We start from the raw sequence: 12267 nt of genomic DNA on the forward strand, positions 1-12267 counted from the left end.
CACAATAGTCACAAAACGAAATTTCTTTGCCATTTTCAATGCACACAAACTGCTCTTTTTTTAAAATTTATTTAAATGCACATGTCCAAGCTTTTTTTTTTTTTCAGATCACCACCGTGTGTATTCTCTGTGACTGCCTACACTCCAGCAGGGGCCACCAGCCTTAGTGATGCTGAATGTATTTGCATTACAGACTTAAACCTGAAAACCCCACTCGCTTCTAATTACTGTGCATGACTATACATGGCAAGCACATGGGTGTGTGCTAAGCCTCTGCTTCTTCCCCCAAAAATTCGCTCCTCTTTTCCATCTACTGCAACTGTGAAATCACCAGAGCAAGACGCAATAAATTTCTGCCTATAATTCTTCTATGCACACAGAGTCATGTTTTCACATAAGTGCCAAAACGAAATTTCTTTGCCAATTTGAAAGCACACTTACTGCTCTTTTTTTTTTGGGCCAAGTGAAAATCTCTTTTTACACTTTGAAATCACTTTTACAGACTGACACATTCTGAAACCTTTTTTTTAAATTTATTTAAATGCACATGTCCAAGCTGTTTTTTTTTCAGACCACCACCGTGTGTATTCTCTGTGACTGCCTACACTCCAGCAGGGGCAACCAGCCTTAGTGATGCTGAATGTATTTGCATTACAGACTTAAACCTGAAAACCCCACTCGCTTCTAATTACTGTGCATGACTATACATGGCAAGCACATGGGTGTGTGCTAAGCCTCTGCTTCTTCCCCCAAAAATTCGCTCCTCTTTTCCATCTACTGCAACTGTGAAATCACCAGAGCAAGACGCAATAAATTTCTGCCTATAATTCTTCTATGCACACAGAGTCATGTTTTCACATTAGTGCCAAAACGAAATTTCTTTGCCAATTTGAAAGCACACTTACTGCTCTTTTTTTTTCGGGCCAAGTGAAAATCTCTTTTTACACTTTGAAATCACTTTTACAGACTGACACATTCTGAAACCTTTTTTTTAAATTTATTTAAATGCACATGTCCAAGCTGTTTTTTTTTCAGACCACCACCGTGTGTATTCTCTGTGACTGCCTACACTCCAGCAGGGGCAACCAGCCTTAGTGATGCTGAATGTATTTGCATTACAGACTTAAACCTGAAAACCCCACTCGCTTCTAATTACTGTGCATGACTATACATGGCAAGCACATGGGTGTGTGCTAAGCCTCTGCTTCTTCCCCCAAAAATTCGCTCCTCTTTTCCATCTACTGCAACTGTGAAATCACCAGAGCAAGACGCAATAAATTTCTGCCTATAATTCTTCTATGCACACAGAGTCATGTTTTCACATTAGTGCCAAAACGAAATTTCTTTGCCAATTTGAAAGCACACTTACTGCTCTTTTTTTTTCGGGCCAAGTGAAAATCTCTTTTTACACTTTGAAATCACTTTTACAGACTGACACATTCTGAAACCTTTTTTTTAAATTTATTTAAATGCACATGTCCAAGCTGGTTTTTTTTCAGACCACCACCGTGTGTATTCTCTGTGACTGCCTACACTCCAGCAGGGGCAACCAGCCTTAGTGATGCTGAATGTATTTGCATTACAGACTTAAACCTGAAAACCCCACTCGCTTCTAATTACTGTGCATGACTATACATGGCAAGCACATGGGTGTGTGCTAAGCCTCTGCTTCTTCCCCCAAAAATTCGCTCCTCTTTTCCATCTACTGCAACTGTGAAATCACCAGAGCAAGACGCAATAAATTTCTGCCTATAATTCTTCTATGCACACAGAGTCATGTTTTCACATTAGTGCCAAAACGAAATTTCTTTGCCAATTTGAAAGCACACTTACTGCTCTTTTTTTTTTGGGCCAAGTGAAAATCTCTTTTTACACTTTGAAATCACTTTTACAGACTGACACATTCTGAAACCTTTTTTTTAAATTTATTTAAATGCACATGTCCAAGCTGTTTTTTTTTCAGACCACCACCGTGTGTATTCTCTGTGACTGCCTACACTCCAGCAGGGGCAACCAGCCTTAGTGATGCTGAATGTATTTGCATTACAGACTTAAACCTGAAAACCCCACTCGCTTCTAATTACTGTGCATGACTATACATGGCAAGCACATGGGTGTGTGCTAAGCCTCTGCTTCTTCCCCCAAAAATTCGCTCCTCTTTTCCATCTACTGCAACTGTGAAATCACCAGAGCAAGACGCAATAAATTTCTGCCTATAATTCTTCTATGCACACAGAGTCATGTTTTCACATTAGTGCCAAAACGAAATTTCTTTGCCAATTTGAAAGCACACTTACTGCTCTTTTTTTTTCGGGCCAAGTGAAAATCTCTTTTTACACTTTGAAATCACTTTTACAGACTGACACATTCTGAAACCTTTTTTTAAATTTATTTAAATGCACATGTCCAAGCTGTTTTTTTTTCAGACCACCACCGTGTGTATTCTCTGTGACTGCCTACACTCCAGCAGGGGCAACCAGCCTTAGTGATGCTGAATGTATTTGCATTACAGACTTAAACCTGAAAACCCCACTCGCTTCTAATTACTGTGCATGACTATACATGGCAAGCACATGGGTGTGTGCTAAGCCTCTGCTTCTTCCCCCAAAAATTCGCTCCTCTTTTCCATCTACTGCAACTGTGAAATCACCAGAGCAAGACGCAATAAATTTCTGCCTATAATTCTTCTATGCACACAGAGTCATGTTTTCACTTTATTGCCAAAACGAAATTTCTTTGCCAATTTGAAAGCACACTTACTGCTCTTTTTTTTTTGGGCCAAGTGAAAATCTCTTTTTACACTTTGAAATCACTTTTACAGACTGACACATTCTGAAACCTTTTTTTTAAATTTATTTAAATGCACATGTCCAAGCTGTTTTTTTTTCAGACCACCACCGTGTGTATTCTCTGTGACTGCCTACACTCCAGCAGGGGCAACCAGCCTTAGTGATGCTGAATGTATTTGCATTACAGACTTAAACCTGAAAACCCCACTCGCTTCTAATTACTGTGCATGACTATACATGGCAAGCACATGGGTGTGTGCTAAGCCTCTGCTTCTTCCCCCAAAAATTTGCTCCTCTTTTCCATCTACTGCAACTGTGAAATCACCAGAGCAAGACGCAATAAATTTCTGCCTATAATTCTTCTATGCACACAGAGTCATGTTTTCACATAAGTGCCAAAACGAAATTTCTTTGCCAATTTGAAAGCACACTTACTGCTCTTTTTTTTTTGGGCCAAGTGAAAATCTCTTTTTACACTTTGAAATCACTTTTACAGACTGACACATTCTGAAACCTTTTTTTTAAATTTATTTAAATGCACATGTCCAAGCTGTTTTTTTTTCAGACCACCACCGTGTGTATTCTCTGTGACTGCCTACACTCCAGCAGGGGCAACCAGCCTTAGTGATGCTGAATGTATTTGCATTACAGACTTAAACCTGAAAACCCCACTCGCTTCTAATTACTGTGCATGACTATACATGGCAAGCACATGGGTGTGTGCTAAGCCTCTGCTTCTTCCCCCAAAAATTCGCTCCTCTTTTCCATCTACTGCAACTGTGAAATCACCAGAGCAAGACGCAATAAATTTCTGCCTATAATTCTTCTATGCACACAGAGTCATGTTTTCACATAAGTGCCAAAACGAAATTTCTTTGCCAATTTGAAAGCACACTTACTGCTCTTTTTTTTTTGGGCCAAGTGAAAATCTCTTTTTACACTTTGAAATCACTTTTACAGACTGACACATTCTGAAACCTTTTTTTTAAATTTATTTAAATGCACATGTCCAAGCTGTTTTTTTTTCAGACCACCACCGTGTGTATTCTCTGTGACTGCCTACACTCCAGCAGGAGCAACCAGCCTTAGTGATGCTGAATGTATTTGCATTACAGACTTAAACCTGAAAACCCCACTCGCTTCTAATTACTGTGCATGACTATACATGGCAAGCACATGGGTGTGTGCTAAGCCTCTGCTTCTTCCCCCAAAAATTCGCTCCTCTTTTCCATCTACTGCAACTGTGAAATCACCAGAGCAAGACGCAATAAATTTCTGCCTATAATTCTTCTATGGACACAGAGTCATGTTTTCACATTAGTGCCAAAACGAAATTTCTTTGCCAATTTGAAAGCACACTTACTGCTCTTTTTTTTTTGGGCCAAGTAAAAATCTCTTTTTACACTTTGAAATCACTTTTACAGACTGACACATTCTGAAACCTTTTTTTTAAATTTATTTAAATGCACATGTCCAAGCTGTTTTTTTTTCAGACCACCACCGTGTGTATTCTCTGTGACTGCCTACACTCCAGCAGGGGCAACCAGCCTTAGTGATGCTGAATGTATTTGCATTACAGACTTAAACCTGAAAACCCCACTCGCTTCTAATTACTGTGCATGACTATACATGGCAAGCACATGGGTGTGTGCTAACCCTCTGCTTCTTCCCCCAAAAATTCGCTCCTCTTTTCCATCTACTGCAACTGTGAAATCACCAGAGCAAGACGCAATAAATTTCTGCCTATAATTCTTCTATGGACACAGAGTCATGTTTTCACATTAGTCCCAAAACGAAATTTCTTTGCCAATTTGAAAGCACACTTACTGCTCTTTTTTTTTCGGGCCAAGTGAAAATCTCTTTTACAGACTGACACATTATGAATCCACCATGTGTAACTACAACAAAAACAATTCCCATTTCTATTATTCATTTCTTAAGTTACCACATACATCCCCTCTCAAACTGTAAACTCACCTTTAAATTTAGTTAGTTGTGAAAGAAATGTGTCACTCAAACAGCAGATTATCAGAGCCAGGATCTCTGTTCTGTACACCTCTCTCCTCTCAGCAGAACCAGATAATGGCAAACTTTCCCTCTATTTTTCCACACATATACATGTAAGTTTCAAATCTCAGTGCTTCCCCCTTTTTTTCAAATGTAATGACACATTTCTATTGGTTGAAAACCAACCCTTTTCCAAAAGTACCCTGCCCCCAACTTGACTTCTGCCTAGTACCCTTCCCCCAACTTGACTTCTGCCTGCTACCATAGCAACAGCTCATGGAACACTGCTGTGTGCAGTTAGGTCAGAAGTTCGACACACAATGTTTCAATTCCACAGAGCAAGAGTGCTTGACTTTTCAATCCTAACTGCAAATCCATAGTACTGTTCTTTGGTTACACATTTTTTTGTACCAATACAAAACATGCTTCTATTAATTTTCACATACAGCCTAGTTTTTTTTCTAGAATGGTATGAAACAGCCAATCAGTTCTTTTTGTTTTGTAAAAAATATGTATGCCTCCATTTCCAAACTGTCTTTATTTTCATATTGCCATTCTACTGAAAGACACCTCCTGAGTGCATCCAGTTCTCCTTTGAAGATGTTCACAGTGTGGATTGTAGGGCACAGCTATGTCTTCTGGAGTGAAAAGTTTGCAGAGAAAACAGATATGGTGAGAGACCTTGCTTTGCCAAATGTAGACATTAAATGGATTGGTCAGAGAGGGTTAAAGTGGCACAAATTGATGCCATTGGTGAAATCCTTCATGCAAATCCAACACCCTGACCTCATAATAGTGCACTGTGGTGGCAATGACCTAGGCACTTTGACTGGGGTAGGTCTGGAAATGCTTATGAAGGACACCTTTGCACAACTGTTTACACTTTTCCCTAAAACTGCCTTTGTGTTTTCCAACATATGCCAAAGGCAAAAATGGAACTGGTCCAATCATTTCTGTCCACAGATTGACAAAGCAAGAAAGCACGTCAACAAATCTGTTTCTGCTTTCCTCCGTGACTATGGTATGGGTGCCATTTACCACAACAACTTGCGTTACGACATGCAAGACATTTATAGAGGAGATGGTGTGCACTTCAATGATGAAGGGAACAGAGTCTTCCTCTTGAACCTTAGACTCTGCATCGGTACTTACTTGTAAATACCACTAAAAAAATGACTCCATAAACACAACAGCTCTTTTTAGAGCTCCCTAATTTCTAAACTCTTAAATCTGATTTTCATTTATTTATTTTTATTTTTTTTACCGTACGCTTACCGTGAGCTTACCGTACGCGTACCCCGTGATTTTTTTTAAAATCAATAAATGTTTTTTTTGTACTTTTCTGTCCTTCTTTGACCCCCTTACAATTGTTAGGGGGTCTGTAACTCTCCTCATTGCCCCCTTTCTTTGTTTTCACTCTTTTTTTTCAGAGTGAAATACACAAAATGGCGGCCGCCGCTTCCTGGTTTCGGCCGATTCGAATGTTTACTAAGATCTAAGAGCCAATCAGAAACTCGCTCGCGCACGCCACCGTACGCTTACCGTAAGCGTACGGTAAGCGTACCGTAAGCTGGCTCAGATATATATATTGATTTAAAGGCTATTTTCTCAGAATCTACTGAACAGATTTACACCAAACCTACAAAAGGCACTTCCTTGACCTAGGGACTACCTCTCTGCCAAATTTCTAGTAATTCTGTTCAGCCGTTCGGGCTGTAGCTCGTTCTAAAGGTCCTATGGAAAAATGCATGGGAAAAACGCGTTTTGGGACCCCCCTTTTATCTCAGCCCCCGCTTGACGGATCCCCCCGAGACTTTCAGGGTAGGAGCGGAGCGTAGCGCCCCACCTATTTTGAGAAATTCGCGAGGATTCGTCGACCGGCGCCAAAGTTATTCAAAATAGAATGTTGAGGTTTTCCTATGGAAACGTGGTCCTAACTATAACTACCTACTGGCGACCGCCAGTAGGTAATATATATATAGAGAGAGAGAGAGAGAGAGAGAGATATGTGCAATTTTAGAAAATTGGTGTGGATCTCCTTATTGATGCATGTGTCCCACTTATTGACTATTGTGTGTATTTTTGAATGTCTAACACTCCCCTCTGAAAAGCCTATGGCTGCTCGACCATACTACCCCCGTAAAGAGCACCTTGGGATTGCTACAGCAAACCCCTGTCCACTCAGAAGGGAACCCAAGGACTTGTTGCACGATATATCTAATTTTGATATATCATATAAGTCAGTCCCGCTGCAGCGCCTTGACGCCCTTGGGCTAAGTTAGCGCTTTATAAAAATAATATTCATTCATTCATATAAAGAGCCAGCATCCTACAGACTGTCCATAAGGTAACATGTACCCAGATGCTCTCCAGAGTTTCTCTCACCTTTAGGGAACCCCATTGATGGTGGACCACTCTGGACTAGTTAAGGGAGCAGCCAAAAGTGTTGTGGGTCTAAGGTTTGCCATAAAGCAACATTTTCATTCAGTATTACCTGAATCTGAGTTTGACACTGCTGGGTAGTAGGCAACAAACCCTGGAGTTGTTGATCTATGGACTCAAAGAAACCAGACACTCAGGCCTTGCAACCTGGTGAGGGCTGGCTGTGGGGGTCAGTTCTTACCTCTTTCTTAGAGGTGCCGTTGCTGGTCCAGAAGCATAACAGCCATGCACGCCAACAGTTGGCTCACCAGGGGGACAATTATGGCATTAAAACAATGGTCTGTTTAATAAGAGCACATGATACTGAAAACTGTTTAGGAGTATACAGCCACTGCAGAAGGAAAAACACTACATATTCAGGGGAATAAATGGGGGCCTTGGCAGTAAGACTGATTTCCACTCATTGGTGCCATTTCTGATGTTAGATATGATGTCATCAGAAAAGATGATGGTGGCGGCTTCTGATTTTATGATATAAATGTCCCTAATTTCTGAGAACCATAACATGCTGTACTACTGCTCTGATTCTATTCACAGGGATTTATTTCATCAATGCAAGAGCGGGCACATTATATTTCTTTGCCTTTCTTTTCAGTGCACAAACAAGGGGAACAATTATGATTTAATTTGGTTAGCTTTTAGAAAGTTGGAAAAATGGCGATCATATTTCTCATGTGTTTCTGATACTAAATATCACTAAATGGGAGTTGTCATCATTCCTATGAGTGACCTAGAGGACATCAAATTTATAGATAATGTCAACTGTGCTCTCTCATACTTGTATGCCCTTTGCCAGTCTTCATTTACATGGGGGAGCTAAATGCGGCAATGTTATTATGTGATGCAATAGAGACATTCCCACAGTCAGGAGGTGTGTTATTAGCCCTGGGCTTATTGTCTCAGCACAAACATGCGATTCAGCATAGAGAACAGAGGCTGAGTACTGCACCAGCTGTCCTACACATTTTATCACATTGCTTTATATTCTGTGTGGGGTTGGTTTTGTTATACTCTAATGGCACAAATACTTTGCTGGTGGTAAATTCTGTGGCGTAATTGAGAAAACGATTAACCACATGTTTGCCTGGTTCACAAAGGCAAACTTACACTGTTGTATAAGTTTGAAACATTTTGCAAAATGAATTTTACGAGTAGTATATTTATGACTGCCTATCATTTTATGTGTAAAGGTACTACTTTTAAGATTCCTTTGTGAATTGCAAAAAATCATAAATTTACACAGAAGTGTACATTTACGTTTGTGAATCAGACCCTGAATATTCCACACTTAAATCCCAAGATGCTTATTTTTAGATCTGTTTTAGACAACATTAGCTTGCGCTCTTTATTCACTAATATACAACAGATACAGAGCACTTTAGATGTTGCAAATGCCATTTACATTTTTGCTCATCCATCATTACAGCAATTAAATATTGTAAAGTTAATTCTGACACATGTAGTTTATTCTCTTTACAGGAATCAACTGTTTCACTGGAAATATAGCTGTATGCATGTGCATAGGAAGGAGACAACATTTGTACCTGTCCCCATGCTACAGTAATATAAAATGTCTTTGTAAAGCACACGTTCACCCTGTGGAGTATGTTGCCAATGAATAATAGAACTTTGTTACCCAACTTAATGCTACTTGTTTTATTGGCCATGCAGGGGCGTAACACAGGCCCCCACTCCCCTGTTGTGCAGGGAGACCCCAGCTGCAGGGGGCCCCCTCAGCACAGTACTCAGGTCTAAAATCCGGATCGGGGCCCCTCCGTGTACATGGCAGGGGGGCCCCTTAAACTTTCATTACGCCACTGTGGCCATGGAAGCGAGAAAGTCTAAGTAGACCCACCATGATTCAAACCTGTGACAATGAGGTCAAACACAGATTCCTGCAGTGAATACATCAGTCCCCTGAGCCAACAGACCTATTAGTGTGTGCAGATCAAAAGGGAAGGTTCCTGTGTTGAGGTGTTTGTTGCACTCGCTGTAACCCCACGGCAAGGGGAAAGTCACGTATGTGGAACTCTTACCAGTCTTCTATGTGGCTGCTCGTGTGCTGCATAGGGTTGCATGAGGATAGGCTGTTCGCAGCGGTATCTATGCTTGAAGGGATCGCTGTTGAAGCTAGACTGTGTACATGAGCTGAAGAGTGTCATATTTAAATGAACTAATCAAATTGGACAGTGTAACTATCTCCCTAAACCAGATACCAGGAAGCATATCCAGGTCCAAAGGCGGTGGTTGGAGGAACTTCAGCACAGCCAGATCAAGCTGCAACATACTCGACAGCACTAACTCCTGACAATACTTATTGCTTGCACCATTCATTCAGTGTCGGTCTCACTCACAACACCTCACAATATACCTTTTTCACTTGACACACTGCACATTCACCCATCCATCCATGAGATCTGCAAAACCTCAATGTTTCTTTGCCTTGTGAGGACCGAGCCAGTAATCCAGTTTGCTTACCTCATGGGGTATAGCTCTGCTTTTGGTGGCCAATGCCTTTTGATCTATGTGTATTGGAGAGAATCTGCTGACTAGCTGCCCGAATTAGAGTTTAGCGGACAAGGTACCCCACCACAAACATGGTGAAGTAAACCTGGCTGTCAAACACTTGATCCTCCCACACTATTACGAGTCTGCCGGACCCTCATCTTTCTAAAGGCGGCAGAAAGGGGCTGTTGAGCACAAGAGCTATTTAGTGCACATGGTCTGATGTATTTTTCTCTCTCTGCAAATGCAAGGAAAAACCTGGTGGTTTCAAACTGAAAAAAAAGAAAAAAGAAAAATCTCGGGGTGTGGGGAGCATTCGTTTTTTGTTTTAAAATAACAAACTCCAACTTTAGGAGTTTGTTTTAAAAAAACAGTTGGTGTGCAGCCACCTGAAAGATGTTGGCCATGAACCAAACTTGCTGTGCCAGCAGAGGATCCACAGGGACGGCACAGAGATCACTGCTGAGCTGTCAGTGATCTCTAGGTTTTGCAGGTGGTGGTCCGGTAGGGAGAACATCCCCCACCACACTGACCGCCCGAAGGCCGCCTGCCAGCGATCGTGCTAGTCACCGCCACAGAGGCAATTATCTTGGATTGTCAAGCTGCCCCCGGCACGGACGCCTGTACCCTTTCCGGCGCCGTCCCCCGTCCTTGCTTTTAATTGAAGCGTGGTTAACTCTACATTGATCGAAACCCATAGCACGCCTGGAATTCCATTGGCGTCGGTCCTCCTACCGGTTCCTCGCTCGGAGTTGGATTAATCCCTTACCTTGTGGAATCCCCTTTACCGGTCTCCTCTTGCTCCAATTGTAAAATCTGTGGTCAGCTCCTCGCCTTGCGAGGTAATGCGTTCTCAGGCTTTCTAATTATTTTAGTCCTGATGATGATCTATGTATTCTTGAAATAGATCGAAACGTCGTTGACATGTTGTACAGCATGCATGTTAAAAACATGAGTTAAGAATTGTGCATGACTGTTAACTTTCTTCAAAGCTTGCCCTTCCATTTTTATCGGCGATAAGCTTGTTTGGTTAGCCTGAAAAAATGTTTTTCTTCTGAACAACTGTATTTGTCCTTAATTGTTTTGTATGTTGAAGGTTCACAGGACTGTGGCCTATTCCAATTTGTCGGTTGCATATTCATTAATTATGTTTATCATTAAATCTACATGTCCGGCTGGACATTTGTATTAATATAGAGCCGATCCTGCTCTATATTTATTGTTCACCTTAAACCTTTTTTTGAAGGACCAATTGTTTTTCTAAATAGTAAGCACCCTAGGTCCTTCTAAACTTATGGGTTTCCCCTTGTTTTAATTCATAGAGTCTTTAAATCCAGGTCCCAAGATGTCAGACTGGCAGATCTGATTTACCTCAGGTAGAGCATCCACCTTTGTCTACTTGTGCGCATTATTTGTGCCACCACTCGTATGACATGAGATATAAATATTACAACAAAGAACAATCTACGAAAAGGCCGAGACCTATTGGCTCTGTCAATGCTTGTTTCCAGCTGCATGTTGCAGAAAAACATGTCCTGCTGTAGGAGAAACTCATTAACCCCTTGCCCGCTCATGACGGAACCGTTCCGTCATGAGCCACGGTTGCCGTGTGCTCATGACGGAACGGTTCCGTCATGCCACGACCGTTGGCGGCCGCTCCGCCCACGCGGCGCTGTTTCCCCGCCTGTGCGGGGGGACAACGCAACTGGGCGGAGTCATGACGGAACCGTTCCGTCATGAGCACAGCTCAACCGTGGCTCATGAGGGAGCGGCTCCGTCATGAGCACAGCGCCACCGCGCTGCCCCCCCACACCCCCCAGCGCCGCGGCGGAATTCCCGCCGCGGCGAAGGGGTTAAAGAAAATGTTGCTTATAGACCAAATAAGACATGCTGTTTAACATCAGAAGTAAAAGGGCCAGTCCTCATGGGAGGTTACAAATGAAGACAATGTGGTACTAAGGAGGGACTAACAAGCCTATTAACGACACAGAAGCCAGCATTTACGAAGGACAATGTCACAAGCCAATGACAAATATGGGTGGTAAGTGGGCAGGGCTTCAAGTCCATACTTGAATACGGCATGCCACGCAGAGCAGCACATGCTCTGCCCAGGCTCGACCTAAAAAAAGTCTTTGAACAGGGGAAGTAACCCCAGTGGCGTAATGAAACTTGAGAGGGCTCCCTGCAAAGTACATAAAGGAGTCCACCGCCAGGACCCAGTCAGGAGCTCTCAGGCCAGAGGGCCACTGCCCATGCACAATTCAAGAAGGGGCCTCTTGGAGCTCGGGCACTGCGGGGGCAAATGCTACGCCACCGACTAACCCCTTATCGCGACTCCGTTTGTTAAAAGAGGCGTGTTTCCGTTTTCAATGAGACCCAAAAATCACATGTATTGAATTTCACAACTGCTATTTCTATGCTAAATATTGGCTACTTGCAATGTATACATGTGCGTGTAAGTATGTGCGGAGACTACCTCTGGCACCGAACGTACTGAATCACATGCCTTCCGTCTATTGACAGT

General features: G+C 42.2%; 1 protein-coding gene across 1 annotated transcript in view; it reads right to left on the reverse strand.

The window, feature by feature from the left end:
• Positions 1-4876, reverse strand: part of LOC146797732 (uncharacterized) — a 97544-nt gene extending 92668 nt beyond the window's left edge. The window contains exon 1 of the mRNA XM_085627641.1: positions 4767-4876. The gene's annotated coding sequence lies outside the window, so the exon portion shown is untranslated. The remainder of the gene's footprint in view (positions 1-4766) is intronic.
• Between the last annotated feature and the right edge of the window lie 7391 nt (positions 4877-12267).

Source organism: Triturus cristatus, chromosome 9 (assembly GCF_964204655.1).
Source record: "Triturus cristatus chromosome 9, aTriCri1.1, whole genome shotgun sequence".
In the NCBI taxonomy this organism is placed as follows: Eukaryota; Metazoa; Chordata; class Amphibia; order Caudata; family Salamandridae; genus Triturus; species Triturus cristatus.